Raw genomic sequence first — 11389 nt, forward strand, 5'->3', positions numbered from 1 at the left:
TTGGTTCCAGAGCTTAGCTATTGTGAATTGAGCTTCTATAAACATGGATGTGGCTGTGTCACTTATATCTACTGAACCCAGGAAATAGCAAAGAGGACTCTTGTTGTATAACTTTTCATTTTATGCCACATTGTTTTGAAAACAACTTGGAGCAAAATCTAAAAATTAGATTTACGGTTCAGCTACTTAAAAGACAGGTAGAAACAAATGGTCTAGAATTAGACAGTTCCTTCTTAGTCTTAAGCTCACACTAGAATCCCCTAGAGAGCTTGTTAAAACAGAGTGTTAGGTCCAACACACACACACACACACACACACACCCCACACACACACAACGTCCCCTGCTGAAGAGTGTCTGATTTTGTGGGTCTGGGGTAAGGCCTAAGAATGTACATTTCTAACAAGTTCCCAGGTGGTGCTGATACAACTGATCTGGGGACCACACTCTGAGAATCACTGGCTTAGAAGTTTCAGAGTAAACACAGATCAACCATTGGTGTGTGATCATTAGGTTTTTCCTTGTGTGTTTTTCTGCTGGAACTAATCTTTTCTTTCAACTCCTAGAAATAAGCACATTTTAATGCAGCTTGGATGTCCTCAGACTTCATCTCAGTACCTAATTTTTACATGTCTAGCTTTACACAGAAAGAAGAGGAACCAATAAAATGACTACTCATCCAGCTCAGCAGGCAAGTAAATGAAAGACCTTTTAATTGGTCTCCTGACTTTTTTGCATCTTTTCTTTCCTCTGCCAGTTCAGTGCCACATACACTGACTCATTCCTGTGAATATATCTACTTTGCCCTGGAAATTCAGCCAGTATTATATGCAGTCCTCTGACTCATATTAAATAGAAAAGCTAGTGTTCCTCCCCCTGAGTAGCAGATACTGTTGGTACCCACACCACAGACCCTCAACCACTTCTGATTTGGGCTACTGTGGATAGTTTCCTTGTAAGCTAACAAGCATCACACCTCAAATGCCTGCTAGGCCTCTCAGTTTCTGCATTAGGGTACCACCTTAGTTCATTTTATGCTGCTACAACAGAAGATAATTTTTTTTAAAAAAAAGAGAGATTTAGGGCTATAGTTCAGTGGCAGAGTGCTTGCTTAGCATGTGTGAGGCACTGGGTTCCATCCTTAGTGACACATAAAAAAATAAATAAAATAAAGGTATTCTGTCCATCTACAACTACAAAAAAAACCCTTAAAACAAAAAGAAAAGAGGTTTATTTGGGCTCATGATTCTGAAGGCTGGAAATGCAAGATCAGGCAGCTGCATCTGGTGAGGGCCTTTTGCTGCTTCAACTCCTGGTGGAAAACAAAAGGAAGAGGGTATATACAGAAGAGGAGGGAACAAAAGAGCCAGACTTTAGGAGAACTTCCCTTGTAATTCTCCAGTCCTGCTAGAGCAAGAACTCACTCCTACCAGATGGCATGAATCCCTTCATGAGGGTGGATCTCTCATGAAAATGAGAGGTCTCACCACTTTTCAGCACCATTACATTGAAAATCAAATTTCAACATGTGTTTTAGTGGAAACAAACCATATTCAAATTATAGGCAGTACTCTCAGAAACCCTAAGGAGTTTCTCTGTTTTTGCTCCAAGTAACCAGAAGTCTGGAGGTATTAGTCACTCTTTGGATAATCCTTAGATAAATGGATAAATGACTCAGGGCTCCACTCTTTGGGGAGATAAACCTGAGCCACACTACATGTTCCTTAGATGTCCCCAGAGAAATTGACATTCAGTTGTCCATAGCAGTAACCACCTTCATGATGCACTCTTTCCTCTTTTAGTTCACTCTTCCTGTTCCTTTACTTTCCACATCTAGAAAGCCCTCCCTAATAAACCACCTACATCCAAGCCCTGTTGTCATTTGGATCTAGAATGTTCCCCCAAAAAGCTCATGTGTTAGGTAATGCAGCAATGTTCAGGGGTTAAACGATTGGATCATGAGGTCTATAATTCCATTAGTATATTAATCAATTTAATGGATTGATAATTTGATGCACGGTGGGTGATGACTCTAAGCAGGTGGGGAATGTGTGGAGGAAGTAGATCAGTGGAGGTGTATCCTTGGGAATATATATCTCAGCTCTGGCTCCTCCTCCCCTTCCTTCCCAGCTGCCATGAGCTAAGCAGCTTTCCTCCATAGCGTGCTTCTACCATCATGTTCTGCCTCCCTTGAGACCTAGAGCAATAGAATTGGCCGACCACAGACCAAGACTTCTGAAACTGTGAAGCAAACATTTCCTTCTCCAAGTTGTTCTGGTCAGGTCATTTGGTCACAGTGATGAAAAGCTAACACATCCTCCTTAAAGAACTTGCTTTCAGGGCACCAAATCAAATATCCAGTCAGCCCTCAGTATCCATGGGTTCTGTACCTGTGGATTCAAATAATCATACATCAAAAATATTTGGAAGAAATGCATCTGTACTGAACATATCTTGACTTTTTTCTTATTATTCCCTAAAGAATAGAGTACAACAACTACTTACATAATTTGTAATGCCTCATGCATTGCACTATCTAGAGATGATCTTCAGTGTATGGGAAAGTGTGTATAGCCTATATGCAAATGCTGCACCATTTTATACTCAAGGGATTTGAGCATTCATGAAGTTTGGTACCTGCAAACGATCCTAGAACTAATCCCCATGGACACCAAGGGATGATTGTGCTGTGTTACACTGGGTTCCTTGGAAGCTGACTCTGAGATGAAAGCTTACTGGGGAGAGACCTCAGAAGATACAAGATTAGGAGGAAGGTAAAACTGACCTGCAAAGTGACTGGCACTTTAGCCAATCCCAATGGGGCTCTTTAAAGTTGGCATGGCCCCTCAAAAAGTCTCAAATTGAGGCAGGGGGCTCATTCAGTCTTTGGTGATTGCAATCAATATCCTCAGCAGCTGAGGTATGAGTGTGTTGGCCCTGAAGAGGGGTCTGGGCTGAGCACTACAATGTCCACAAGAAAGCCCCAACATCCTTGCCTCGTTACCCCTTCTTGGGAACTTTCAATAGCCCCTCAAAATCAATCATCCCTGTCTCCTGTAAGTAGTTTTCACTCGGAGAGGGAACTTCCCTGTAGACTTAGTGTTTAGAAAAAAAAAAGTTACATTTGGCATTCTGAGTAAATATACTTAAGAAACCTAAAATCACAAGTGTAAAAATTGGCTACAAGGTGCTAAACTTGAGTGTCCACATATAATTAAATTCCATCCATGATGTGAAGTTATATTCAAAACATCCTTTCTCAGAAGGGTTTTTTCTTCTAAACTGTGGTGACTGGGGTTGTGGATTGTTTTTTTCACACATGGAGTGAAGACAAAAGTGTCTGTCAAGGCACTTGTTATAAAAGGGCAATTAAAACATCCTGGATCCGGTATGACTAACAGATAAGAGCCCTAGTGCTCCTGAAAATACTTCACTAATTACAGTCTCATTTAGTGGCAGGCCCAAACAAAAGCAGGCTACTTCATTTTTCAAATTTAAATAAAAAGCATCTGATAGTTAAGAACAGAAAAGTGTGACTGCCTGAATCTCACATTCTGTAATGGAAACCACCACAGTTGCTGTCCTATCTAGGAGCAAAAAGCAGCCCAACTCCCCAGAACACCTGTCCTTCCTAGAGTGACAGTCTGGGTACATCATCAACTTCCTTCTTTCTGGAAATCTTTAAAAAAAAATTTGTAGTAGTAGATGGACAGTATGCCCTTATTTTGTTTATTTTTATGTGGTACTAAGGATCAAACTCAGCGCCTCATTCATGCTAGGCAAGTGCTCTGCCACTGAGCTACAACCCCAGCCCAGATCCTTCTTTTTCACTGAACATTTTCTTGAAATAATTGCAGATCCACATGCAGTTTTAAGAACTAGGACAGAGAGGTCCTGTGTGTTCTTTACCCAATTTTACCTCTGTGGTAACATCTTGCAAAACTATAATACAAAATGGCATCACCAAGGCAGTGACATTGATACAATCCATCCATGTTATTCATATTTCCCAAGTTTTACTTGTACTTTTGTGTATTTAGTTACATTACCATCTTATTATCTATGTGAGCTCACATATCTACCACAACAGTCAAGTTGCAAAAGATGTAGAATACCCCAATCAAGACAAGGCTACCACCTGTTATCCATTAATGACCACATCCACCACTGTCTTGCTCCTTTCCAATCCCCTTCCTCCTCTATCCTGCTTCTTAAAAAAATATTTTTAGTTGTACATGGACACAATACCTTTATTCTATTTTATTTATTTATTTATTTTTATGTGGTGCTGAGGATCAAACCCAGTGCCTCACACATGCTAGGCAAGCACTCTACCACTGAGCCACAACCCCAGCCCTCTAACCTGGTCCTTAACCCCTGGCAACCACCAATCTGTCCCCCATTTCTAAACTTTTATCATTTCAAAAGTGTCATATACATGGGTTCGTATACTGTGTAACTTCTTGGGATTGCTTATTTTTATTCAACATAATTCCCTAAATATTCATCTAAGATGCTGCATGTATCAAGAGTTCATTTCTTATTGTTGCTGAATAGTATTCCATGGTGTAGATGTACCATAGTTTAACTGTTCATCAGTTGAAGGAAATCTGGCTTGCGTCTTTGTTGGTTCTATTACAGATAAAGCTGTTGTGTACATTCATATATAGGTTTTTGTATGAACATAAGTTTTCATTTCTCTGAGATAAATGCCTAAGAGAACAATTTCTGGGTCATATGGTAGTTGTATATTAAAGAAATTGATGAAGTGTTCTTCAAAGTGGCTGTATCATCTTCTATTCCTACCAGCAGTGTATGAGTGATCCAGTTTCTCTGCATCTTCACATGCTGTTATGGTTTTGTATATGAAGTGTCTCCTAAAAGCTCCTGTGTCAATGTAGGATTTTCAGAGGTGAAATGTCTGAACTATGAGAATTATAATCTAATCAATGGATTAATCTATTTTATGGGTTAATAATTTGAAATGACTGGGTTTTAACTCTAGGTAGGTGGGGCATGGTTGGAGGAAGTAGGTCACAGGAAGTGTGCTGTTGGGGATCGTAGCTTGTCCCCCTGCTCTTCCCTCACTCTATTTCCTGGCTATCATGAGTGGAGCAGTGTTCTTCCACTATGCCTTTCCACCATGATGCCCTCCTCACCTTGGACCCAGAGCCAAGATAAACTTTTCCTTCCCTAAGTTGTTCTTGTCAGGTATTTTGGTCACAATGACCAAAAAGCTACCACACCAGGATTTGTTGTTCATTGCTATAGGTGTATAGAGATATCTCACCATGGTTTTAATCTGCATTTTCCTGATGGCTAATGGTATGAACATCTTTTCAAATGCTTATTCATCATCTGCATATCCTCTTCAAAACATTTTCTATTATTTCTTTGCTGAGATTTTCTATTTTTTATTTGCTTGTTGCCTGAGGTGGGTCAAAGGGGTTTCCCCTAGCCAGATAGCCAGATGTCCCTAGAGAGGATAGGGAGTCTTAGGCCAACAGAAAGAGGCTTCCTTGCCTTCTGGGCCACTTGTACTGGTGTCTAGGTTTCACCCAGGAGGAGAGGAATGTCTCTGGCAAGGAAAGATAACATGTCTTTTGACCACTCACCATTTACACCACTTCTAATCAATCCCCCATACTGGTGGTTCTGGATGTGCCTGGTGTTGTCAGAGGCACTTTCATTTGATCCAGGTATATAATGATCCTGTTTAGGTTGCCTTCTATTTCTAGGTTTGTGATCCAGAAACACCAGACCAAGTCACTTTCTCCTATTGATTGGGAGTATATAAGATGCCCCACAGCTATGCAGTTCTTCCAACTCTGGGGTCCCAAACCAGTTGACTTTCTCATACCACTTTTCAGGCTTCTCCTTTGGTTGCCTTTTGCATTATTTTCTGGGGTTTTGGGATTTATAGTTGTACTTAGCTAGAAAAATCTGGAAGAAGTGTGCTTATACCATCTTGTCTGAACCAGAAGTCAGATATGCCCTTTTTGAGGATGTATTTCCGCTTATTTACAGCTTAGTTTCACGTTCTGTTATATATAAAAAGAAATAAGAGATTATTTTTTCACCAAGCTTGATATTCTGTAACCTTAGATGTTGTTCTCAAAGTGTTACTTGTGGAGGTTAAGAAGAAAGTAAAATTTCTCCTGTAGATTCAAATTTTTGGAGTCAAAAGAATCTTAGAGATCATCTAAGCCAATGGTTTGTAAACATTTTTAGCTACCAAACACTGTGTTCCAAGTGGATTCCAATGGAGAAAACCAACATCTAGATGTCAGTATGCATGAGTAAAAGTAGGAGTAGGGAATCAGCCTTTCATTTTTCATATTCCTCACTCTACCAACTGAATCAGAGTCTAGAGAACTTAAGGAAAAGAGGTTCTAAAGGACACATGTAGTCCAATTCTTTTACAAATAAGGACTCTAAATTCTAGAGAGGGATATAATTTGCCTAAGGTAACAATAGATAAGTACAGATCAAAACTGAAGTCTCCCAAGTCAGTGATTCCAATCCTAGATATTTACCTAAAAGAACTAAAAATATATGTCTACCCAAAACCATGTGTATAAATGTACATGTTATTCAGAAAAGCCAAAATTTGGAGGCCACTCATCAACCAACAGGTGAATGGCAAACAGATTTTGGTACATCCATACACTAGAACACTACTCATCAATAAACATGGATGAACCTCAAAACCATTGTTCTAAGCTAAAGAAGTCAGACTTGTATATCCATATGTATAATCCATATTACATGATTCCATGTATATAAAGATCTTATCTAACCCTGATAATTACATTTTTCCTCTTTGGAATTTTACCATAATACTTCCTTCCAAAATAATCTAGTTTATAGATTTGACTGACATATAAGGTGACCTTAGGATCCCAACTCATGCTGTACAATCTTCAGCCTACACCTAGTTCCTATGTAGATAAACGTAACTGCTGATCTAGATGGCTTCTATGGCCCTAAAACTATATTTATCTATAAGATTTCAATGCATGGGAGGGAACAGTTGGAGTTGCTAAAGGGCTAGGAAATATACTAGGGATTAGTCTGGAAGTACTGGTGCCCACTTGGACTACATAGAGATGGATTAGGTAAAAGATAAAGCTATGAGGACCCATGGGGGTTTTGGTCACCTAAGGAAAAAAGCAGTCCCAACTATAATTTCCCATCTCTACTTATCATCATTAGTGTATGGTGTTCTATGTTCCTTCTTTGTCCACAAGGGATTGGATCAGGGCCCATATTTGAGCTGAGGGTAACCATATGTGGGATGAGCAAAGAATTCAGGGCATCCTCCGTAGGGGAACTGTCCTGGAAATACAACCTACTTAAATCCTCCATATGGCAATCAAATGTGAACTTCAACAACTTTAACAAGAATAAGATGGGTTATTTTGAACGTAGCTATGGCCCCAAGACATTTAGAACTACCCCCCATGTTACCAATGAAGCTCATAGCTCATATCTCAGCCCAGAGATCTCAGCCATCACAGGAATATGTTGCTGAAGGGGCAAATTCTTCTTCACCACAAATTCCTCTGCATGCATAGCCACAGATCTCTTTTGGTAATGGGTATTTATTATATCATTTTCCCTCAGAAATTTGGCTAGCTGGCATGAAGAAGCCTAGAATCATAGAAGAAATTTCCCTCTTAGCAGGCATACAAAGACAAAAGAATAGAAAAATAAAGTGAAGGCTGGCCAATTGATCCAATTCTCTAGAAACCATCCTCTGGATTTAAAATACACGCAAAACCTCCATCTCATTTCCATCCTTCATTCCTCTCAAGATCTTGATGGATTGAAATCAAGGCCTTTCATTCTACCCACAAGGATGAGTACTGATCTATTTGTTCAAATCATAATACTCTAAGTGGTTCATATTTTCTAGCAGGTAGATCACTCTGTACTAAAAGATGTCCTGTTTTTACAATTGGGAACAACTCTTCTGAGTAAATGACACAGGAGAAGGAGTAGGCCACAAAGTTCCCTCTCCTGCTTGTAGCAGGGCATTTGGGATAACTAGCCTTTCCCCATGTCTCATTTTTTTTCAACTGTCCTGACTTCTCTTGAGGTCAAGCATATCACCTTTCACCTGAACTTAAGAATACATTCAGAGTAGGTTATAGAGAGTGGAGAAAGGACAAAAAGAAGCAGGGAGACCAGAGCGGTTTTTTGTTTTTGATAAATTGAATCATGTCTGGTACTGCTGACCTCTAAAAGTCAACATCACTGGCTTCCTAATCTATTTTGATTAGTGCTGATTTAGAATTTTATCCTGTCCCCCCCTTCTTTCAATCACAAACCACAGACATCAACTCTAACCTCATTCAAAAAAAATAGAAAAAAAAAACCCTTGTGGAATTGAAGGCAAAGCTCAATAAGCAGGACTTGGGAAGGGCAGCACATTCAGTGACTCTAAGAAGCTCCATCAGAAATTTAGAACAGCTGTCTACATGAGAACATTAGAATGACTGGGTCATGATATTTCTCTGTCCTTAGGTCATTCTGCTAAAGTCAAATCCTCAAGACACATACTCTGATTGACCTAGTTTATGTGATTTCCCCTCCACTTGGTCACTAGAACCATATAGAATGGGGGAGAAGGCTGGGTCTACTTATCCAAGGGGGATGACCCTCACACACATCAAAGTCTCAAAGGCCCTGCCCCATCACCCAAGCACCTAATGTGCCATTTGCTTCATTTCTCCCATCAGGGTCCACTACCGTTAATTCATCAAACTCTTGACTCCAGACCTCTGCATACTATTCCCTCTGCATATGATATTCCAATCTTCACTTGACTAGTTCCTGTTTCCTATAAATTCTCAGAATAGCCCTCCTACAAATTCCTCCATTCCCACCCCACCCCACTTCATCAGCCCTTATCCCCAATTTAAATGAGACTCTGGGCTTATTCTTCAGAGAATGTGCTTCAATTTCTCTTGATCATTGTATGCTACTCTGTTTAATATCTATGTCCCACCAGTCTGTAAGCCTGGTGACAGCAGACTTTTCATCTATTGGGTCCTCAACTCTTTTCCTACTGCCTTGCAGGTAAGTAGCACTCAACACATATTTGTAAGCAATACAGTGAAAGGGAAGTTTCCTTCTTTCTTCTGGAATACAAGGTAGGAGTTAGGGTGCTCTGACCTTTGAGGAGCTAAGATTCTGATTTGGAAGGAGACTCTTTAGGCTTCTTGTCCAGTAGTTCACCAGGATTCAGCACTGGGGTTTGGAGAGAAAGTCACAGCTCAACAGAAATGGCTTTGCCATAATTTTCCAGCCTTTCTCCCTTGGGCATATAATTTCTCCATCTTATATTTAGGGGTAAGAAGTAGGTTAGGATTACAGTATCAAATTTCCAGTGTCATCTCATAACATCCCAAATCACCATAATTTCTATCATCTGCCTTTTAATGTTTTTAATATTAAAAATAATGATGAAGTAAGGAAAAAATGAACTCATGTCCTTTGTGGTAATGGTTCTAAAAAGAGGATGAACAAAAAGTATATAGTTTCCCAACTGTTGATCTTATGGATGTGAAGACTAGAATAGTGATTGCTAAAGGAGGAAGGGAGATGTTGATTAATAGGTGCAAAATCACAGTTAGGAGGAATTTGTTCTAGTGTTCTATAGCACAAGTAGGTAGCTATTGTTAACAATGCTTTACCAAATATTTCAAAATATAAGAGAGGAGTCTCAATGTTCCCAACACAAAGAAATAATAAATATTTGAGAAAAGAATATGCATATTCCCTGATCTGATCATTGCATATCATATTCATGTATCAAAATATCACACTGTAACTGATAAATGTGTATAATTATGTATCAAATAAAATTTTTAAACAAAGTAATATATCCCCAAAATGAGGCTAAGGGGTTTTTGAAACATTTACATTGTAAATATTAAATGACTTAAAATATGAGCCTGGCTGCTGAGGAACAACAATAAAAGCCCAAGGTGGCATGCATGACCACATGTGTAGCAGAGTCTCTTAATGAGTTTGGGGACCTGTAAAGGTAGACTGGAAAGTCCTTTAAGCTAGGTAAGAGGAGCTGAACTCTTCAACTTTAGAAATGAATAGAAATTTGGGTGTTCAGAGGCTGGATAACAGACAGGAGAGACTGAAGATTATTCAAGGTAAGCAGCAGCCATTCCTACCACTGGGAATTTCTCCCTGGCTGGAAGATTTAGAAGAATATGGGCATATAATAGTCAATTTTAAGGTTTTTTCTGAGGTGGTTGAGATCACAAAAGTCTGCCCCACATAGCTGCCTCAAATGGATGATGCTTTGTGAAAATCAGGAAGTGGGAATCTTTTTCTTTGGGGGCTCAGAATTGGAGTATCAAAATGGGCAATAGCAACAGAGTAAAAGGAGTCCAGCACTACCAAGAAATTGGGGCAATGTCTCAGACTCAGGAAAAGGTAAGTTTCTACCCAAGAATGGGTTTCTGGTCATTTAAAGAGTGGTCAGGATATTTGATAAAGCATAATTCATGAAATAATGAAAATTCACCTTTAGTATTCTTATTCTCCTTGATGTCCCTTTAATGTTAATTAGGTGGGTTACTCCCTTTGCCTTTGAAAGAAAATGCCTTCAGGACCCTAACTTTTCTGTTCCTAATGTAAAAGACACTCCCATGCCCACTTTCTACTACCCCTAAAGAATCTCATTTCAGAAATTAGAATGCCCAGTCCAAGGCAGGAAGCAAAACTGGACACTTGATTTAACCTTGAAACTTCCTTCCCAGCTGAGGCTTGTAATTGAAATCTTGCAAAACTAAGATGTGCAAGGTGGGCCTCTGGTCTACTTCTCTACCTTGCATATCACCTCTCTTCACTCCAACCCTTTCCTCTAGCCCCCAACAAGTTGCTAGCCAAGTTCCACTCCCTCTAGAGTAGTTGCACTTATCTGCTGCTGCATTCAAAATAAGAAACTTAATGGCTTAAAAATAACTTAATTATAACTCACTATTCCGAAATCTGGGCTGGGTTCACCTGGGTAGACCTACTTCACATGGAATCTGCTGAGGCTGGAATATTCACAGTGACTTCTTCCCTCATGTGTCTAGCACCAGAACTGGAATAGCTGGAACAGCAGGGTGCTGGCCAGGTATGTGTACGCTTGACACTTCTCATAACTTCTCTGCAAGACCAGCTTGGGCTTCCTCAAAGCATGGGGGCCTCAGTATACTCAAACTTCTTCCCTGGCTGCTGGCTTCTAAAAGGAAGTATAAGCTACCAGGTTTTTTAAAGACCAGAAGTTCACTTCTGCTGCATTCTGATCATCAAAGCCAGTTACAGGTTCAGTCCAGATTCAAGGGCAGGGGAGACAGACTACCTCTTGGTGGCTCA

This window comes from Urocitellus parryii, chromosome X (genome assembly GCF_045843805.1).
Source record: "Urocitellus parryii isolate mUroPar1 chromosome X, mUroPar1.hap1, whole genome shotgun sequence".
NCBI lineage: Eukaryota > Metazoa > Chordata > Mammalia > Rodentia > Sciuridae > Urocitellus > Urocitellus parryii.